Source organism: Gossypium raimondii, chromosome 13 (genome assembly GCF_025698545.1).
Source record: "Gossypium raimondii isolate GPD5lz chromosome 13, ASM2569854v1, whole genome shotgun sequence".
NCBI lineage: Eukaryota > Viridiplantae > Streptophyta > Magnoliopsida > Malvales > Malvaceae > Gossypium > Gossypium raimondii.
This window is the reverse complement of record NC_068577.1, coordinates 22,695,783-22,715,429: the sequence shown is the minus strand read 5'-3', so window position 1 is coordinate 22,715,429 and position 19,647 is coordinate 22,695,783. Positions and strand designations below refer to the sequence as shown.

Here is a 19,647-nt window from a genome sequence, read left to right as displayed (position 1 = left end):
TGTTATGGAACTATAAATTAGGGGTCCTTATATGGTAATTAGACCATTAGTTAGTGATGGAAAAAAATGGACATGAGATAAGTGAAATAGGATTTTTTTAAGTAAGGGCATTTTAGTCATTTAGTAAATAAATAGAATTAAAAGGGAAAAAGGTGCAAAAATTGTGCTCATCATCCTTTCTTACTGCCAGAACTTGAAGGAAGTGATAGCTAGGGTTTCTTCACTTTCTCAAGCTCATAGTAAGTGATTCCAAGCCTCGTTTTTAATGTTCTTTACGTTTTTAAAGCCCCGGTAACTTGATTTAACTTATTTTAGCAATAATTTAACCTAGGGTTCATATTTGGAAAAATATCCATCGGTGAAATGTGTTTATTTTTATGTTTTATGGTAGAATATGAAGCTTGGAATTATGTTAAACAACTTTTGCTAAGCGATTTTAAGTGAAAACGAGAAAAACGACAGAATCGACAAAAATACCTAATGTTCAAATGTAAGTGTTAGAGTAAGAATGTGATGTTGTCATAGAAGGGAAAAATGTTCAGCATGTTATAAAACATAAGAATAAGAGATGAATTTTAATTTCCGAGGTTTGGGGTAAAAGTGTAAATATGCAAAAGTTTAGGGGAAAAACTGTAATTTTGCCAAAATTGAGTCAATGACTGTTTTGATGAATGTGAGTATTAAATAAGCTAAATTTTATATTATAGATCAAGAAGAACGAAATCCGGAGCTAGACTAGGGAAATAAAAAGATTGAGGACTAAAGTGTTAGATTTGATCGCATTTTTGTACCGATGTAGGTTTATGGTAAATAAATGCAATATTTCAATAATTATTATTAATGCTACTGTTTTCCAGCAATTATGTATTTATAACTTAAGTATGAGATGACAGAGAATCAGGGATAAAAGCCCCGTTGAAACATTAGGAGTGTATTGGATACAAATGTCATGACATTTGAGTAAAGAGATCCCATGTAAGACCATGTCTGGGACATGGTATTGACATCATTGAAGTTATGAGAGGTTCCATGTAAGACCATGTCTGGGACATGGCATTGGCACCGAGATGAGAGGTCCCCTTTAAGACCATGTCTGGGATATGACATGGGCACTGATATGAGAACTCCCATGTAAGACCATATCTGGGATATGGCATTGGCAGTACAAGAAACATCCCATGTAAGACATGTCTGGGACATGGCTTTGGCATGTTATTATCAGAAAAGAGACCCAAGTATCCTTATTATTCCAATGTGGCTCAACGGGCTAGTAAACAAATTATGTTCCATGAAAGTTCAAGTAAAAGCATAAATAGCAAATTCAGGTGAGTTATAAGAGTTAGGAACATATTATGTTATCAATTGAGAACCAACATTTTAGAAAGAGAAGAGTAAGTTATAATCATGAGTTATCTAAGTAAACAAGTAAGTGAATGGGTAAGAGATTAAGTAAAGAGGAAATTAGAGATCATGACACTTGAGTATATTTATTTGTGTTAAATGTTGTTATTTATTTTCTTGTAAACTTACTAAGATTTATGCTTACTTATTTTATTTCTTTTTCTTTCATATAATATTATCAAGCATAATCGGGATCTTGAAGATGTTGAAGAGCGTTCACACTATCACCCACCACAACTTGGTATTTTAAGACGATAAATGTTTCGAGCTATGGCATGTATAGGGACTTAGTCATTACAATTGTATATTCTTAAATTATGACCAAAAGATGATATGTAAATATTTGATGATGAATAGTTATTAAAATGGCTAAGTATGAAGGTGTTTGTTGTTATAAAAGTCTAGGTGATAAATTATGCATAGAAATCATGAAAAGTAAAATTGGTAGTGAATCGGTTTTGAGACAAGAGAGTGATGTGATTTTGAAAATCACCAAGAATAGTAGAAACTGAATTAGAGGGTGGATGAGATATAAAATTAAAGTTATTAAGTCTATTTTCATAGAAAAATAACAATGTAGACAAAGGAATTATGTATTCTGAGATATTTTCATTTTAGTTAGACAAGGTCAAAGTAAATTTTGGAATCCCCTTTTCTGACTTTGGAAAATCATTAAAATTGTAAAAAATATTTATGAGTTTTAATTTATATGTATAGATTAATTATTGAGTCTATTTTCTGTATAAATAAGTGAGAACACCATATGAAGTCTGTACAATGAGATGATTAAATTTTAGTGACGAGAGGTCAGGATAGTCAATCAGTGAAATAGGGGAGACTTTAACTAATAAAATGCACTAATGGGATGAACCAAAAAATATGAAAAATTTATGGTAAAAATATATATGAGTATAGTTTTAGGGAAAATTTATGGATCTAAATTTTGAGTTTTGTAGCTCGATTTATAAATAATTTAGTAACTACTGCGCAGGTGGACAACTTTGTTTTGAATAGTGAAATTAATTTCGAAAGTAAATTTTTATGCCCCGAACTTTTAAGTTAAGTCAAGTAACGCCTCATGCTCGACTCTGGCAACTGTCTTGGGTAAGGGGTGTTACATCCTCCTCCGGTAGCCGTGTCCAATCCTAACCTCGAGGATTATCTGAAATTAAATCAAAAACTAAGGAATGAGATAATAAGCTCCGTGTGAGTTTTGAATCTAGTAAACAGTAATAAACAAGAAATATAACACTCAAGCAAGTAAATATACGAAATATCATAAACAATACAAAATTCACATTTTATGCCATACATGATCATGTCAATGCAAAATTTTTAGAAAGGTTCCTACCCAACTCCGCTGCACACCATAATAAGAGTTCCCTAGAACTCATCCTACCAATAACACACAAGTTTGTGGACAAGCCACTAGTATTGCAGATAAACTGCCAATAATGTGAACAAGCCACCAGAATTGTAGACAAGTTGCTAGTAATGTGGACAAGCCACTAATGTGTCAGACAAGCTACCAGTATTGCAGATAAACTGTCAGTAATGTGGATTAGCCACCAGTAATGCAGACAAGCTGCCAGTACTTTCTCCTTATAAATTTGTTCCAACCCTAATGCAGTATGGCATGCTTAATCAATAACAAAAATAGTATAAAAGGCATGATTTAAACATGCGATCAGTGATAGATCAGTGGCACAAATTATCATGCATTCGGTAAAATAATACAGTGAGCATAATAAATGACGCTTTCAATAATATTAGTAGCAGAAGCCACATTTTTAACATATGATGAAAAGTTTAGTAATAGTGTACATGATTTATCATGTAATTAGTATCAATAATAGAACAATAGCATGCTTTAATATCACATAACATGCGAAACATTATTGAGTTATATCATAACATATTTGGGCAACACATATTTTTCATATCGAGGCACATACTTGAAATTAATCCTAATAAAGATTTATCAATCATCAAGAATACTTAATGTATTCATTTAACTAATATTTCGAGTAGATTTTAACAGTTATTATTGTCCATAATTAAATAATATTTATGGAAAAATCATACACAACTTTAGTTGGTTAAAAACCCACACTTGGATTAAAGATCCCATGATACTAGATTTAGTCCTCTACCCTTCAACGTTATCGATCTAAGCAAATCTCACTTGATTTGATTAAAGAATGATGGTACAACACCAAAGATACGCACGTGTTAGTTTGACTATACAGTCCAATATGGTCCTCTTACGTAATTGAATAAACATTTACTTACTCTATCACCCTTTCAACGAAAATCCAAAACTCCTTTTGTTCTAATGCAAAATTAAGTGATTTGAATTTAGACCTTCAACGAAAGCACAACCTTAGTGAAATGAACATGCAAGATTCAACCATAACAATTAAAGAGAAGAGTTGAGATTCGATTGGGCGATTGATTACTTACTCTTTGCTGTTGAGATAAAAAAATCACGGTTCAATGACAATCTTGGCTAGAGAGAGGAATATTAACTATGGTGAAACAAGAGTGTAGAAAAGATAAGTATGAAGAATCAATTAAAATATTATAATGAACTTGAAAAAGGGATAAAGAGTAAAAGAGATTCATTTATAAGCAAAGGAAAAAGAGAGAGGAGAAGAAAGGGAAAAAAATGAGTGACGATAACAGCAACGACGGTGAAGGTCTAACGGTGGAGAAGGGAGAAGAAGGGGAAGACGAGGCAGTGGAATAGTGGTTGAAGTAGTGTGACGGTGGCTAGTGGTGGTTAAGGTGGTGGAAAAATTGATAAAAGTGGTGGGACACGGTGATATAAAGGAGAAAATAAGATAGAAAAAAGAAAGATGAGAAAGAAAAATAAAAATAAAAATAATACTATGGTGGTAGGGATAGCACAAGCAAGTCAAAAGTGAGGAAAAACGAAAGAGAGTGAAACAATGAAAAAAAAGGAAATAGGGGGAACACATGGAGTGAAAAGGGAGTAAGTATAGAAAGAAGGAGGAAAAAAGTGAGTAAATAATTAAAAGGGTTGACAACCCATTTGGGCAGCAAAAAGGGTTGACCAAGGATGGGGTGCCTAAATTAAAATTGAAGTAGGAGAGAGGACTCAAACTTAGGTCTCTAGCACTTGTTCTTAACCACTAGGTTAGCACTCGATCTTGTTCATAAACTAAAAATATCTAAATAAAAATGGGGCATGATTGTTGTACAGAATCATAGAGAAATATAGGAGCGCATAATACCTCGCTATTTCAAAAGGTGATATCAGAACTTCTTTGCCCCGATTAATTGGCTGATGCTATGGCATGTCCCATTCGTGATTCATCTCAACTTCTTTCAAGGTGGCATAAAATTCTTGGACAACTAAGATACATGTGGGTTCCTTGGGGGTCGTACAAAGTTTTTCCCAAATGAGTGATTCGATTATATCTCTCATCTCACTCGTTAAAGATGCTAAGAACTTGAAACCTCTATCTTGAGGTGGAGCTTTTTGCTGAATCACTCTCAAGTGTTTTTCTTTCTCCCTTTGTTGAAGATCTTTGAAGTTGTTAGCAATTGATTCTTTGTTTCACCAATTGCTAGTAAATGTTTTAGGGTTAAGAGGTAAAAAAATTCATAAAATCTCGAAGAAAAGGGTCATATATGTTGAGTTGGGTGACTATGATGGCTTGAAGGGTGTATCAGCTGGTAAGGGCAATATATAGAAGCCATCTAAGGGTTTTACTTGCTATCCAAACTTGGAGAAAATCTCTGACGCATAGAATTAAGAATGGAAAGTTGCCAAAAATGGTTTGCATGTTGTGTCATAGGGGTGCATGGCGCGACACGACACTAGTTTTTCCCTTGTTGTATTAAATTCAAGGGTGTGTCGTGCCATAGGTATGGTGTGGTGTGACAAAATGATAAAATTTGACATTCTTAGGCTCACAGCGGTTGTGTCGCGCCATGGGCTTGTTGTGTGACGACATGGCTTCTATTTGGCCTCTTTGGGACTTGTAGAAGGTCCTCGGTTGCCCGTACACGCAACCTACTAACATGTAGCTCCTTCATTTTTCATCAAAAACCTGGTTCCTTCTAATTTTAACATAAAATACATGTATAAGTCCTAATTCTAACAAATCAAAAAACAAATTAATACAATATTTACAATTTAATTAAAGTTCGATAGTTTAAAATTTATGTTGTGCTATCAGACTTGTCCGAAAATTCCTTAAACTTCACCATCAATTTCATTTGTTGCTCTCGACCATCGTTTCCCTTCCAATTAATTCCAGTTATTTCATGATCCTACCATTTATCCTATTCCTTTGTAATCCGATTTCTTAGACCAAAACAATTGAAGAGATACCCTCGTTCGAGGCTGTTAGGGGTTAAATTGAATAAGGCATAACATTTTTCCCCTATTGATCCCTGACTTTAGGAACTACGGTAATATTTGAATAGTTCTATTTTGTCATCGATTTTTATGATTAGCTCGTTTCGTTCAAGATCAATTTTCGATTTAAAAGTGGCCAGAAATGGCCCAACCAACAGAATGTGGATTTCTCAATCATCCTCAAAGTCGAGGACTACAAAGTCGACTTGGATTATGCACCCTTGTACCTTGATGAACACATCCTCAAGTACACCTTTCAAGTGCACTAAGGATCTACTAGCAAGCTGTAAAGTTATCAAGGTGTTTTTAAGATCAAGTCCGAGTTTGTTACAGATTGATAGGGGTATCAAGTTTACGCTAGCCTTTAAATCTCAAAGGGCTTTGCTAAAATATCAATTCCGTATCTCTATTGGGATTGTAAAGCTACCCAGATCTTTTAACTTCTGGGGTACCATTTTAGCAATTAGCATGCTACATGAGGCTTCAATGTCAAATTCCTCACCTTTTTTCATTTTTCTATGTCGTTTCATGATTTCCTATAAGTACTTGCATACTTTGGGATTCTATCAATAATCTCTAAAAGCGGTAGATTGACATTGAGGGCTTTAAATAAATTTAGAAAACTTACAAATTTTGCCTCTTCCTTATTTTGTTTTTCCTCTAATCGTGTCGAGAATGGTACCTTCATTATGCTCGTATTTGAGATTACCATATTAGGCACCGGTTCGACCACCTCATCAATCGACTCATGGTGCTCAGCTTCTTCCTCTTCTATCAACTTATTGATCTCTTTGGGAACTCTTCCTCTTTATGGATGGGTGTGTTTGGCTGCTTCAATTCTTTGCTCGATCACAACGCGATTGCCTTTACGTGCCCCTTCCCATCTCTATGAGGGTTGTTCTCCGTGTTACTAGGGAAGTTCTGAAAATTTTTTTTGAAACATCGTCATTAGTTGGCTCATTTGGTCGCAGAGACTACTATCCACTCAGTATTTGAGTTATCCACATGGCGCTTGGACTTGTCGAGTGTCAACCTTCATAGTTTGTATCTCCCCTTCTAGTTGGTCGAATATTTGACACCATGTAGCATGGTCATTTCCCATGACTCATTATTGCATTGGTGGAGGTTGATAAGGAAGGTTTTGTTGAATTTGGGTCTGATTCTTGCCTTCTTGGTTGCTCCCCAATTGAAGTTGGGTGGTGCCTCCAACCCGGACTTCAGGTGTTTGTATAGGGATCTCAATCCCTATTAAGTATATAGCTTGCTGTAATGCGTAGGTTTGTGCAAGTGTACATAGTCGTTATCAAGTAATAAGTAAGTATTGAGTTATCGTCTCCACAGGGATTGTATTTGTACTAAGTCACTTGATTTGTAAAATTATATTAACAATTTGGTAAATAAAAACACAATATAGTTGAAAAGTGGTGATTAAAAAATATTAAACTAAATGCGAAGATCCCTAATGCAAATTATCTTAAGTATCCAAACCAAATGAAATAGATTTTAGTAAAATTAAACACAATTTTGCAACAATTAGAACATAAATAAACTAGGACAATTACTTTAATTAAACTCAACTTATTATCAACATGCTTAATAACATTCGGCGAAACATTCCATGGCAACTCAATCTTTCATGAGTTTGGAAACCACATTAGGTCCTTTCGGAATTCTTTACTTAGTAAATACGCATTTTATTAATCCTTATTTACTAAGGGTTTCTTAGTATTCGTGTGAAGTAACAGGGACGTGTCAGGTTTGAAACAATTTAATCACACAAATCTAAAAACTATGAAGATAACAGAGCTTGGTCAGATTTGTTATGCAACCTACAATTTAATCAGGATAGGATCTAAATTGAGCATGCACATTTCAATTATGTGTCCACTAGCCGTTGCCTGGTCAGGATCGCTCAGCTAATTCAGGTGTATTCCAATCATGAATGAATGAAATAAAGACTTGATTTTAATTGAAATCGTGGTGGATTGAGGCACAAATATTATAAGCATGAATTAAATAAATATTATTTAATCAAAGTAATCATCCTAACTTAAATAAAATTAAGCTAACATTGTTGTAAAGAAGAACAAAGAACACATATCAAACATCTTTAGATTAAATTAAAGAAAAGAAAAATTAAACCCAATTCAGAGTGGCTGTCACCCAAGACTTTGACTGATGGGGCTCCATCGCTTCTTTTCTTTGCTCCTTTGCTGATTGTTCTCCAAGGTGGACGACCAAGGGTTCTTTAAGAGGCTAATTTTGCTAAAAATCCTTATGCATGGATGATGATAGGCGTGAGGGGGAAAGATAGCTAAGAGAGTTGCGAGAGGAGAGAATGATGAATGAGTGAGGGATGATTGAAAAAGTGAGAAATGAGCTCTTATTTATAGGTGAGGCAAGGGAGCTAGTTTACTAAAAATAGGAGTGTCCATCTTTTGAAACTTCTTCCAAGGATGGCCGACCATGAATTGAGAAAATGTGGCTAATTTTGCTTGATTCTTGGTCAATTTGAGTGCGACCACAATTCAGGACTAAGACTCGGTCACCAGCAAATCTTCGGGAAAAACTCTGATTTCTTTAACTATTCAAGGACCTTGTGTAATTAAACCAAAAATTGATTTATGATCAGCCATGTGCAGCCGAAAATTGGGTTGAATTGGTTACCAATTTGGACAGTTTTGCAATTAGAAGAAAACTCTCAGACCTGTTCAATAATAGTAGATAGTTTAGAGGACCAAATAATATAATTTTAACCACTTCAATTAATTAATTTACTTAATTAATTAAAACCCAATTTATTAATGAAATATTTAAAATGAATTATTAAATATAACTTTATATTTTATTATTTAATTTAATCATGCATGACCCACTTTATAGCTTAAAAATATAATATGCTCATACTAATATAATATAAGCCATTTTATGCATGAAAAATATATAATAAAGCATAAAATCACATTTTAATAATTTCCATGTCCTAATTTAATATTTTCGCATATTTCATTAATTTATTAAACAATTACTTGGTTTTAATAACAAATTTAAGTAAAATGTGATGAATTATATAGGAAAAGTCCTATATATTTTCAGTTTACACAAACCCCAAACTTAAATCTTTGCTTGTCCCGAGTAATGTTCATGCACATCACAAGGTCTTTCTAAGGCAAATTTTGGTAAGAGTGTAAGTAGCATCAATCATCGTCTCATAATCATGTAGCTATAAATTCATGCTCATAGATCTTCTTTATTAACAAGTAACTCATATACAAACATTTTGAAAATTTTATTCTAAGTTTCAAGATATGCCTACATGAATCATAGTTTGCATGTATGTCACAACTATAGATAATATTCTTCATTCAACACAATTTCTCTTCAATCAAGCAAAACAACCATAAGGCTTATTTATGATCTTCATATGTTGAACTTAATACTTTCTCTCCACTAATGTAGGTGACATAATTATCAAATCAATAGGTCTTTTATAAGGTTGTAATAGGGCTCGGTTAAAGGTAGGGATTTTAAGAGATGAGACATTTTGGTTTCAAAATCTTAACCTTTAACTTGTCTTGGATTTCTCAAAATTCAACCTTTTTCTTCAAATGAACCTTTGGAACTCACCCAAACTTATTTTGAACTCATACTCATATATTTTTCTTTTTGGAGACTGTGCAAACTTTTCTTCACTTTGTCTTTTTTTTCTTTTTTTTAAGCATGATCACATACATCTTCTGAAAATTTCCCTCAAATGTTAATTACCAAGACAACTTTAGTTAAGGCGGTGCACAAAATTAGGATAACTTCAAAAGATAGAGATACAACTTGTAATGTAGGTTTATTACAATGAACAAGCCTTTATGCTCAAAATTATAGTTTCAAGGTTCTAATATAATAAGGTCGGCTTGAAAAAGCTCAAACGATTCAAAGAAAAATGGTGCCTATATCATTTTAGATTTTTATGTCTCCTAGGATTTTGCCTCAAGAAAGTTACTAAGTCAATTCTAAAGATATAAACCTTTATGCATGTCTAATCTCAAGAGAAACTAAGTTTTCATGGAAAACATTACCTAAGACTAAGATCATAAAAACATTCCATTCTTCATGATAACATACAATCACCTAGATAAAATCATCATTCACGCTTGCATACAAGCTATCTTATTAAAAAGAATTTCTCTAAACATTCATTTATTAAAACATACTTATGAAAGAAATGATTTGAAACATACTTGAAAATTTTAAAAATTTGAGCAATTTGCCTTACCCCATTTTAAAAAGAAGCAATGTCCTCATTGCAAGAACAAAGTAATGAACGAAAATTGAACACCAGGTAAGGTTGTAAAGAAAGAGAGGTGAGTCAATAAGACTACTTAAATACCAAGTCTTTTCTCATAACCCAATCCTAGACATGTTCATTCCCATTGCCACATCACTTAGTCTTTTTCTTTCTAAAGAAGTATTTATTCATGCTTGCTATGTTTTATTTTGCAGAAATTAAATCCTAATTACTAAAGAAATAAATTCCTAAAGACCTATAAAATAATTAAATAAAAAACTCGCGAGGCTGTATATGACTATCATGCCATCTCTTTGATCTTTCCTTACACATTTTGGCATTCTCATAGGAAAACAACCTTAGCTCTTCTAACTCATCAAGTTGTAACATCTTTCTCTCATCGGCTTGCTTAAGATCAAAGTTTAACTGCTTCAAAGCCCAGTGAGTTTTATTCTCCAACTCTAATGGAAAATGACATGCCTTTCCAAGGACTAACCGGTAAGGAGTCATTCCTAATAGAGTCTTAAATGTTGTTTGATAAGCCCATAATGCATCATCGAGCATTCGAGACCAATCTTTTTTGCTAGGGAGTACTACCTTTTCAAGGATACCTTTGATTTCACGATTCACTCTTTCAACTTGCCTATTAGACGGGGGTGATAGGCAATAGCAATCTTGTGCTTCACATCTTATTTTTCAAGCAACCACTTAAGCCATTTATTCACAAAGTGAGAACCTTCATCACTAATAATAGCTCTTGGTGTCCCAAATCATGTAAACACATGCTTATGTAGGAATCGCGTGACTACCTTAGCATCATTTGTAAGGTACGCTTCAGCTTCAACCCAATTGGATACATAGTCCACAACAACTAAGATGTATTTGTTCCCATATGAAGAAGGAAACGGGCCTAAGAAGTCAATGCCCCATACGTCGAATAATTCAATCTCCAAAATATTTGTTAAGGGCATTTCATTCCCCCTTGATATATTTCTGGTTCTTTGGCACCTATCGCAGTTCTTTACATAAGCGTAAGCATCTTTAAATAGTGTAGGCCAAAAGAAACCTGCTTGCAAAATCTTTGCTGCAGTACGTGAACCACCAAAGTGTCCCCCACTTGGAGATGAATGACAATGATACAAGATCTCAGCAATCTCACTTTTAGCTACACACTTTTGGATTATATTATATGCACTCTGTTTAAACAAAAACAGATCCTCCCAAAAATAATACCGACTATCATGAAGGAATTTCTTCCTTTATTGGTATGTCCGTTCTCGAGGAATTATTCCACATGCAAGATAATTGGCAAAATTAGCAAACTAGGGTATTTCATGAATTCGATTTACCTCAAATAAGTGTTCATCTGGGAAATTCTCGTTGATAGGCACACATGACTGAGTTACCTCATTTTGCTTCAACTTCGACAGATGATCAACTATTTGATTTTCAACACATTTTCTATCTTAGATCTCAAGGTCAAATTCTTGGAGTAAAAGTATCCAAGGAATTAGCCTTGGTTTTGCATCTTTCTTCGTGAGCAAGTATTTAATGGCCGTATGGTCAGTAAATACTGTAACTTTGGTACCTATAAGATATGAGCAGAATTTGTCAAAAGAAAAAACTATAGCAAATAGTTCCTTTTCAGTTTCCGTATAATTGAGTTGGGCTTCCGTCAAGGTTCTACTTGCATAGTAAATGGGGTGGAACACTTTATTTTTTCGTTGACCCATCACAGCTCTAGCAGCATAATAACTTGCATCGTACATCAACTCAAAAGGTGCGCTCCAATCGGGTGTAATGATTATTACTGTTGAGATTAACTATTTTTTCAGCTCTTCAAAAGCTTCTAAACATACTTTCTTGAAATCGAATACTGTATTCTTCTCTAACAACAAGCATAGTGACTTAGAAATTTTTGAGAAATCCTTGATAAACCTTCGGTAAAAACCGGTATGGCCTAAAAAACTTCTGACTCCTTTCACATCAATTGGGGCCTGTAATCTTTCAATTACATTCACCTTTGCTTTATCGACTTCAATTCCTTTTTTTGAGATCTTTTGACCTAAGAAAATCCCTTCCTTGACCATAAAAGGACATTTTCCCAATTAAGGACAAGGTTTGTCTTTTCGCATCTCTACAATACCTTAGCCAAATTACTCAAATAGATATCATAAGTGTTACCAAAAATAGAAAAAGTCATCCATGAAAACCTCAACAAAATTTTTGACCATATCAGTAAATATTACCATCATGCATTGTTGGAAAGTTGCAGGTGCATTGCATAAACCAAAAGTCATTTGCCTAAAAGCAAACGTACCATATGGACAAGTAAAGGTTGTTTTATGTTGCCCCCTAGGGCTACAACTATTTGGTTATATCCCGAATAGCCATAAAAAAAAACAATAGAATTCATTAGATGCCAGTCGATCTAACATCTGATTCATAAAAGGCAACGGAAAATGGTTCTTCCGAGTGACTTTGTTCAACCTTTTGTAATTAATACAGATTTCCAACCAGTAACAGTTCTTGTTGGAATTAACTCGTTACGATCATTTTCAAAAATCATGATTCCACCTTTCTTCGGCACGCACTGCACCAGACTTACCCATGAACTATCTAAGATAGGATAGATGATTCCTATATCTAACCATTTGATCACTTCCTTTCTCACAACTTCTTTTATAATAGGATTGAGCCTCCTTTGCCCACCAATTTGAGCTCTTTCACCTTCTTTTAAAATTATTTTATGGATGCAAAAAGAAGGGCTTATACCTCGAATATCAGCTAAGGTCCAACCAATTACTTTCTTAAATTTCTTTAGAACAACAATTAGTTGCTCCTCTTGATCTTTCGTCAGTTCCACTGAAATAATCACAGACAAAGTAGAACAGTCACCTAAAGAAACGTATTTCAATTGGGAAGGAAGTACCTTTAGTTCGAGTTTAGGTGGTTCTTTAATTGAAAACTTTGGTTGCACAAATTCTCTGACTTCTAACTCCAATGGTTCAAACCGTGTGGATTGAATAAAATTTCTCGGATTGGCTTCCATCAAAGCCATGTTTTCTTCACCTTCTTCATCCTCCAAAGGGTTAAGATCTAAGACTTTTTCCAATGGATCTTCTTCAAAATTGCTTTCCATAGAAATAAAAGGTTTCTATCTCTTCCATAACTGAACACTCCTCTGCCGGATTGGGAAGTTTCATTGCTTTAAGAATGTTAAAGGTTACCTGATCATTTTGAACTCGTATGGTGAGTTCTCCTTTTTGCACATCAATGAACGTTCTTCCTGTGGCTAAGAAAGGTCTCCCAAGGATGATCGACACTTCCTTGTATGCTTCAAAATCTAAGACAATGAAATCAGTAGGAAAAATTAATTTATCGACTCTTACCAAAACATCCTCGATCTTTCCTTCGATATATGCTAAAGATCAATCCGCTAGCTGAAGCGGCACAGTTGTAGGTCTTACTTCACCTATCCCTAACATCTTGAAAATAGACTTAGGCATCAAGTTGATACTTGCTCCTAAATCACACAAAGCTTTACCACAGTAAGATTCACCAACGTTAGAGGGTACAGTAAAGCGTCCTGGGTCTTTCAATTTTGGTGGCAGTTTGTTCTACAGGAATGCACTGCACTCCTTTTTTCAAGGCAACAAACTCATACTCACTCAGTCGTTTCTTCTTGGACAGTATATCCTTCATAAACTTCACATAATTTGGCATTTGTTCTAAAGCCTCCACTAATGGAATATTGATGTGTAACTGCTTCAGAACATCCAAAAACTTCTTGAATTGCACCTCTTGTTTCTGCTTGTGTTGCTGCAATCTTTGTAGATATGGAGGTGATGGAACTTTCGGTTGAACTGGACCACTTTTCTGAGTAGGTAAATCTGCATCCAAAGAAGATGTTAAAATATCTGAATTCACTAAGTCAGGGTTTACCTTGTCAGACTTTGCAGATTCTGATTCCTTTGGTGTAGGAACTTCAACAGCTAGTTGGTTCTTCTCCATGGGCTTATCTTCGACATCAATCAATCAGAGTTCTAGAATTTTATCACTCTGTAATGCCACTGCCTTGATATGTTCTTTGCCCAAATTTCTTCGATTTTCAATATCGCTTGGCAAGGTTCATTGTGGTCTATTACGTAGCTCCGTAGCTAACTGACCCATTTAGTTTTCCAAATTTTTCAGTGTTGTTGCTTGGCTTTGGATCAAAGTGTCATTCTTTGTCATGTACGCTTTCAACAAGTTCTCCAAACTGTTTGATGCCTCAGCTTGAGGTGGTTTTGGTTCTTGCTGATTAAACCTTCGAGATTGGTTGGGTCTTTGCTGTAATAAGTTATTGTTCGATCCATTTCCTTGGTTACTCCAAGCAAAGTTAGGGTGATTACGCCATGAAGGATTGTAGAAGTTGGACTCGGGTCCTTGTCCACTCCTATTTTGGTATTGGTTCCCCACACAGTACACTAACAAAGGATTTGATGGGCAATTCTCAAAAGAATGACCTTCCCTACAGTACATACATGAAACTATTTCAAACGGACTTGGTGGCTGAGCTACAAAATTATTAGTACTATTAGCGGTAAACTGTTTTAACATAGAGGAAATAGACGATACCTGAGTTGATAACAAAGTGAAAGAGTCAACTTCATGAACTCCGGCTATACGTCTTCCTGAAGCTGTTTGATTTGTTGGCCATTGATAGTTATTACTCGCGATCCTCTCGATGATCTCATAAGCCTTATTATAAGACTTAGACAAAATTACACCATTCGCGAAAGCATCTACCATCAATCTTGTATGTGCATTGAGACCATTATAGAATGTATCCAACTGGATACAATGAGGAATCCCATGATGAGGACACTTACGAAGTAACTCATTGAATCGCTTCCAAGCCTCACACAAAGACTCGTCATCCAATTGTTGGAAAGTTGTGATCTCGTTCCTTTACTTAGCGTTTTTGCTAGGTGAGAAATACTTAACCAAAAATCTCTCTACTAATTCTTGCCACGTAGATATGGAACTTGGTGGCAATGAATTGAGCCATGCTTGCGCTCGATCTCGCAATGAGTACGAAAACAACTTCAACCTCAGTGCGTCTTCAGTCACACCAGCTATCTTGAATGAATCACTCACCTCCATAAACAATCGAAGGTGGAGACGTGGATCTTCTGTGGGCATACCACTAAATTGGCCCACCGTTTGTAGCATTTGAAACATCACTGGTTTCAATTCAAACTGAGTTGCCTCAATTCTGACCTTCTAATTCCTGGGTTTAACTCACTGAAAAGTGGCACGTCATATTGTCTGATGCATCGATCCCTATCATCGGTAATGAGGACAGGATTTCGTACATGATCGGCTTTATTACCTTGGTCTTGATTCTGATTTCCAAGGTCCATCTCGACTTGTCTTTGAGCTGTTCATTCACGTTTTCTTTGTCTAAAAGTTCGCTCAATTTTAGGGTCTACTGGGAGTAAATCAATAATTCGATCTATGCTCATAAACACCTGAAAAGAAAATCACAAAAATTAAAAATAATAAGTTAGTAATGTTAGAAATAAATTAAATTGAAAATAAATAATTTCAAGAAAGAAAATGACTATGGCAACAGTTGACAATCCCCGACAACGGTGCCAAAAACTTGTAACGTGTAGGTTTGTGCAAGTGTACACAGTCGTTATCAAGTAATAAGTAAGTATTGAGTTATCGTCTCCACAGGGATTGTATTTGTGCTAAGTCAGTTGATTTGTAAAATTATATTAACAATTTGGTAAATTAAAACACAATATAGTTGAAAAGTGGTGATTAAAAAATATTAAAATAAATGCGAAGATCCCTAATGCAAAATATCCTAAGTGTGCAAACTAAATGAAATAGATTTTAGTAAAATTAAACACAATTTTGCATCAATTTTAACATAAATAAAATATGACAATTACTTTAATTAAACTCAATTTATTATCAACATGCTTAATAACATTCGGAAAAACATTCCATGGCAACTCGATCTTTCATGAGCTTGGAAACCACATTAGATCCTTTCGGAATCCTTGAGTTAGTAAATACACATTTTACTGATCCTTATTTACTAAGGGTTTCTTAGTATTCTTGTAAAGTAACAGGGAGGTGTTAGGTTTGAAACAATTTAATCACACAAATCTAAAAACTATGCAGAGAACAAAGCTTGGTCAGAGTTGTTATGCAACCTACAATTTAATCAGTTCAGGATCTAAATTGAGCATGCACATTTCAATTGGGTGTCCATTAGCCGTCGTCTGGTCAGGATCGCTTAGCTAATTCAAGTGCATTCCAATCACGTATAAACGAAATATAGACTTGATTTTAATTAAAAGCATGATCGATTGAGGCACAAACATTATAAGCATGGATCAAATAAATATTATTTAATGAAAGCAATAATCCTAGCTTAAATAAAATTAAGCTAAAATTTTTGTAAACAAGAAAAAAGAACACATATCAAACATCTTTAGATTAAATTAAAGAAAAGAAAGATTAAACCAATTCAGAGTGGCTGTCACCCAAAACTTTAACTGACGAGACTCCTTCGCTTCTTTGCTTTGCTCTTTTGCTGATGGTTCTCCAAGATGGCTGACGAAGGGTTCTTTAAGAGGATAATTTTGCTAAAAATCCTTATGGAAGGATGATGATAGGTGTGAGGGGGAAAGATAGGTAAGAGATTTGAGAGAGGAGAGAATGATGAATGAGTTAGGGATGATTGAAAAAGTGAGAAATGAGCTCTTATTTATAGGTGAGGCAAGGGAGCTAGTTTACTAAAAACAAGAGTTTCCATCATTTGAAACTTCTTCCAAGGATGATCAGCCATGAATTGAGGAAATGTGGTTGATTCTGCTTGATTCTTGGTCAATTTAAGTGCCTCCACAACTCAGGACTAAGACTCGGTCACCAGCAAATATTCAGGAAAATCTCTGATTTCTTTAACTCTTCAAGGACCTTGTGTAATTAAAGAAAAAATTGATTTATGATCAACCATGTGCAGCCGAAAATTGGGTTGACTTGGTCCCCAATTTGGACGATTTTGCAATTAGAAGAAAACTCTCAGACCTATCCAAAAATAGTAGATAGTTTGGAGGACCAAATAATATAATTTTAACCACTTCAATTAATTAATTTACTTAATTAATTAAAACCCAATTTATTAATGAAATATTTAAAATGAATTATTAAATATAACTTTATATTTTATTATTTAATTTAATCATGCATGGCCCACTTTATAGCTTAAAAATATCATATGCTCAAACTAATATAAAATAAGTCATTTTATGCATGAAAACTATATAATAAAGCATAAAATCACATTTTAATAATTTTCATGTCCTAATTTCATATTTTCACATATTTCATTAATTTATTAAAAAATTACTTGGTTTTAACAATAGATTTAAGTAAAAATGTGATGAATTATATAGGAAAAATCCTATATATATTTTTCAATTTATACTTGCCTCCTCCAATTGGTTCTCCTAATGTGGCTCCGTTCTCATCGACTTGAAGGGTGTCTCGAAACGATTAATATTTTCTAAAATTCATTGGAATTGGTCATCGTCATTTTGTTCATTCATTGCTTTTACTATTGGAGGTTTAGATTTGTACATAAACCTCTCATTAGGCCACATGTACGAATTCATTCCCATATCTTTTATGATTTTGTAAGCTCGTCTGTACGTATGGAACATGAGATATCCATCGGGTGCTCCGTATAGGCTAGACAGGATATGCCCATCAACACTATTATAGAAAATTTGTATTTGGAGCCATGCTTGCAATCCATGGCATGGGCATTTTCGTAACATCATCTTGAAATGTTCCCACGCCTCGTATAGGGACTCACCTTCGTATTGTTTGAAAATTTTGATTTCTCACCTCGACTGAATGGTTCGACTTATTGGGAAAAAGTGACAGAGAAATTTTTCCGCAAAATCATTCCATGTGGTGATGGAACCCGATTCTAGTGAGTCTAACCAATCAATCGTGTTATCGCACTAAGAGAATGGAAGTAACCGAAGACACACGACATCATCGGATACCCAGTTGTAGTTTAAGGTGTCACAAAGTTGTAAGAACTGCTTCAAGTGTTGGTTCGGGTCTTCCACCATATTTCCCTTGAACTATAGTATGTTTGAATCATCTGAATAGTGACCGTATTTATTTAAAAATTATTGGTGTTAATCATTGGCCGTTCTATACTTACTCGCACCGCATCTAGTCTAGATAGTTCGTACTTGCGTAACGTCCGCTGAGCCATTGGGACTTCTTCCCAGTTGTTTCCTTCTCGCTATTGTGGATCCTCAAATAACAAATTTCCCTGAGGTAAATTAATTATCACCGGTGTATCGGTATTCATCATTGGACGATTGCGCCTAAGTACTTGCTCTAGATTTGGGTATAGATTGATTGAAGGGTTGGAGTTTCGTGTCATAAACGACTTGAAAACAAAGACAAAAAAAAATCTAAAAATCTTATCTATTGGTCTTAATGTTTCCACTGATCTTATTAATTGGAAAAAAATATTTTCATGATTTATTGCCAAAACCTCCCCGACAACGACGCCAAAACTTGACCGCCTAAATGTATTATCATTTATAATATAAATATCACACCAAAAGTATATGAATTGAGAACAACGGTGTCCAGAAGTGCACATGTCAAATTTTAATATAGTCTAGTACAAAGAAATACTTGAAAGTATTCAAAGGATCATACTCAAGGGATGATGGAATAAATTATGAAAATACTTCTACAATAATAAGCCTATGCAGTGGTAATTAATTCCTATATTATGATGAACCATAAAATAGATAGTTGAGAGAAAATTAAATAACTAAAATAAATAAACAAGAAAAATAAACAAACAAACTAAATCAATAAACCAATTAGGAAGATTAACTCACTTCAAGCTTTATAATTAACTTATTAGCAACTAATTAACCAATTATTACCTCTTGACCTCTAATTAACTAATCGATTGGTTAATATTCGCTTATCTCCCGACCTCACTTTCTTAACCAGGATAAATTATGATTTACTCGGTTTGACTTATCTCCCGACCTCATCTAGCCCATGATAACTTCATAGGGTTGTCAATCCTAATGGTCTAAGAACATGTAATCTATACCAACTAACCTTTCTGATATGAGTTACAAAGGCCTTAGATGCGTATACAAAGGAAAAAGAAAATCAAGATTCACTTTCTTGTTTTCAAGAAAATCAAGAAACCGAATCTTGGTCCAATTTTGCTGTTTTGAGCGATTTCAAGAATCAAGAAAATCAAGATTTCAAATCTTGGAAATCTTGGTCCAAGAAACCGAATCTTCCAACTAAGGCGCATTGGATCTCAGTTATGAGCATTAATAAGCCAATTTCAGGAGAGAACGGATTACAAGCTCAAGTTCTTGAAGACAAAGCCCAATAAGATGTTCCAAGCCCAATCAAGAAATTTAAATTAAACTTAGTTGAAAATCAAGCCAAATTGTCAAAGTGGCCCAATTTGTTAAGTTTTAATTCTTTAAATACTTAGTTTTCA

At 34.4% G+C, this 19,647-nt stretch overlaps 2 non-coding genes across 2 annotated transcripts; both read left to right on the top strand.

Annotated features, from left to right (window-relative positions):
* The first annotated feature begins 14,925 nt into the window (after positions 1-14,925).
* Positions 14,926-15,032, top strand: LOC128036326 (small nucleolar RNA R71). The gene has a single exon (XR_008193124.1). It is a non-coding gene; the product is annotated as a small nucleolar RNA R71 (small nucleolar RNA).
* A 2,856-nt stretch (positions 15,033-17,888) lies between these two features.
* LOC128036410 (small nucleolar RNA R71) lies at positions 17,889-17,994 on the top strand. Its single transcript, XR_008193207.1, has one exon. It is a non-coding gene; the product is annotated as a small nucleolar RNA R71 (small nucleolar RNA).
* The last annotated feature ends 1,653 nt before the right edge of the window (positions 17,995-19,647 follow it).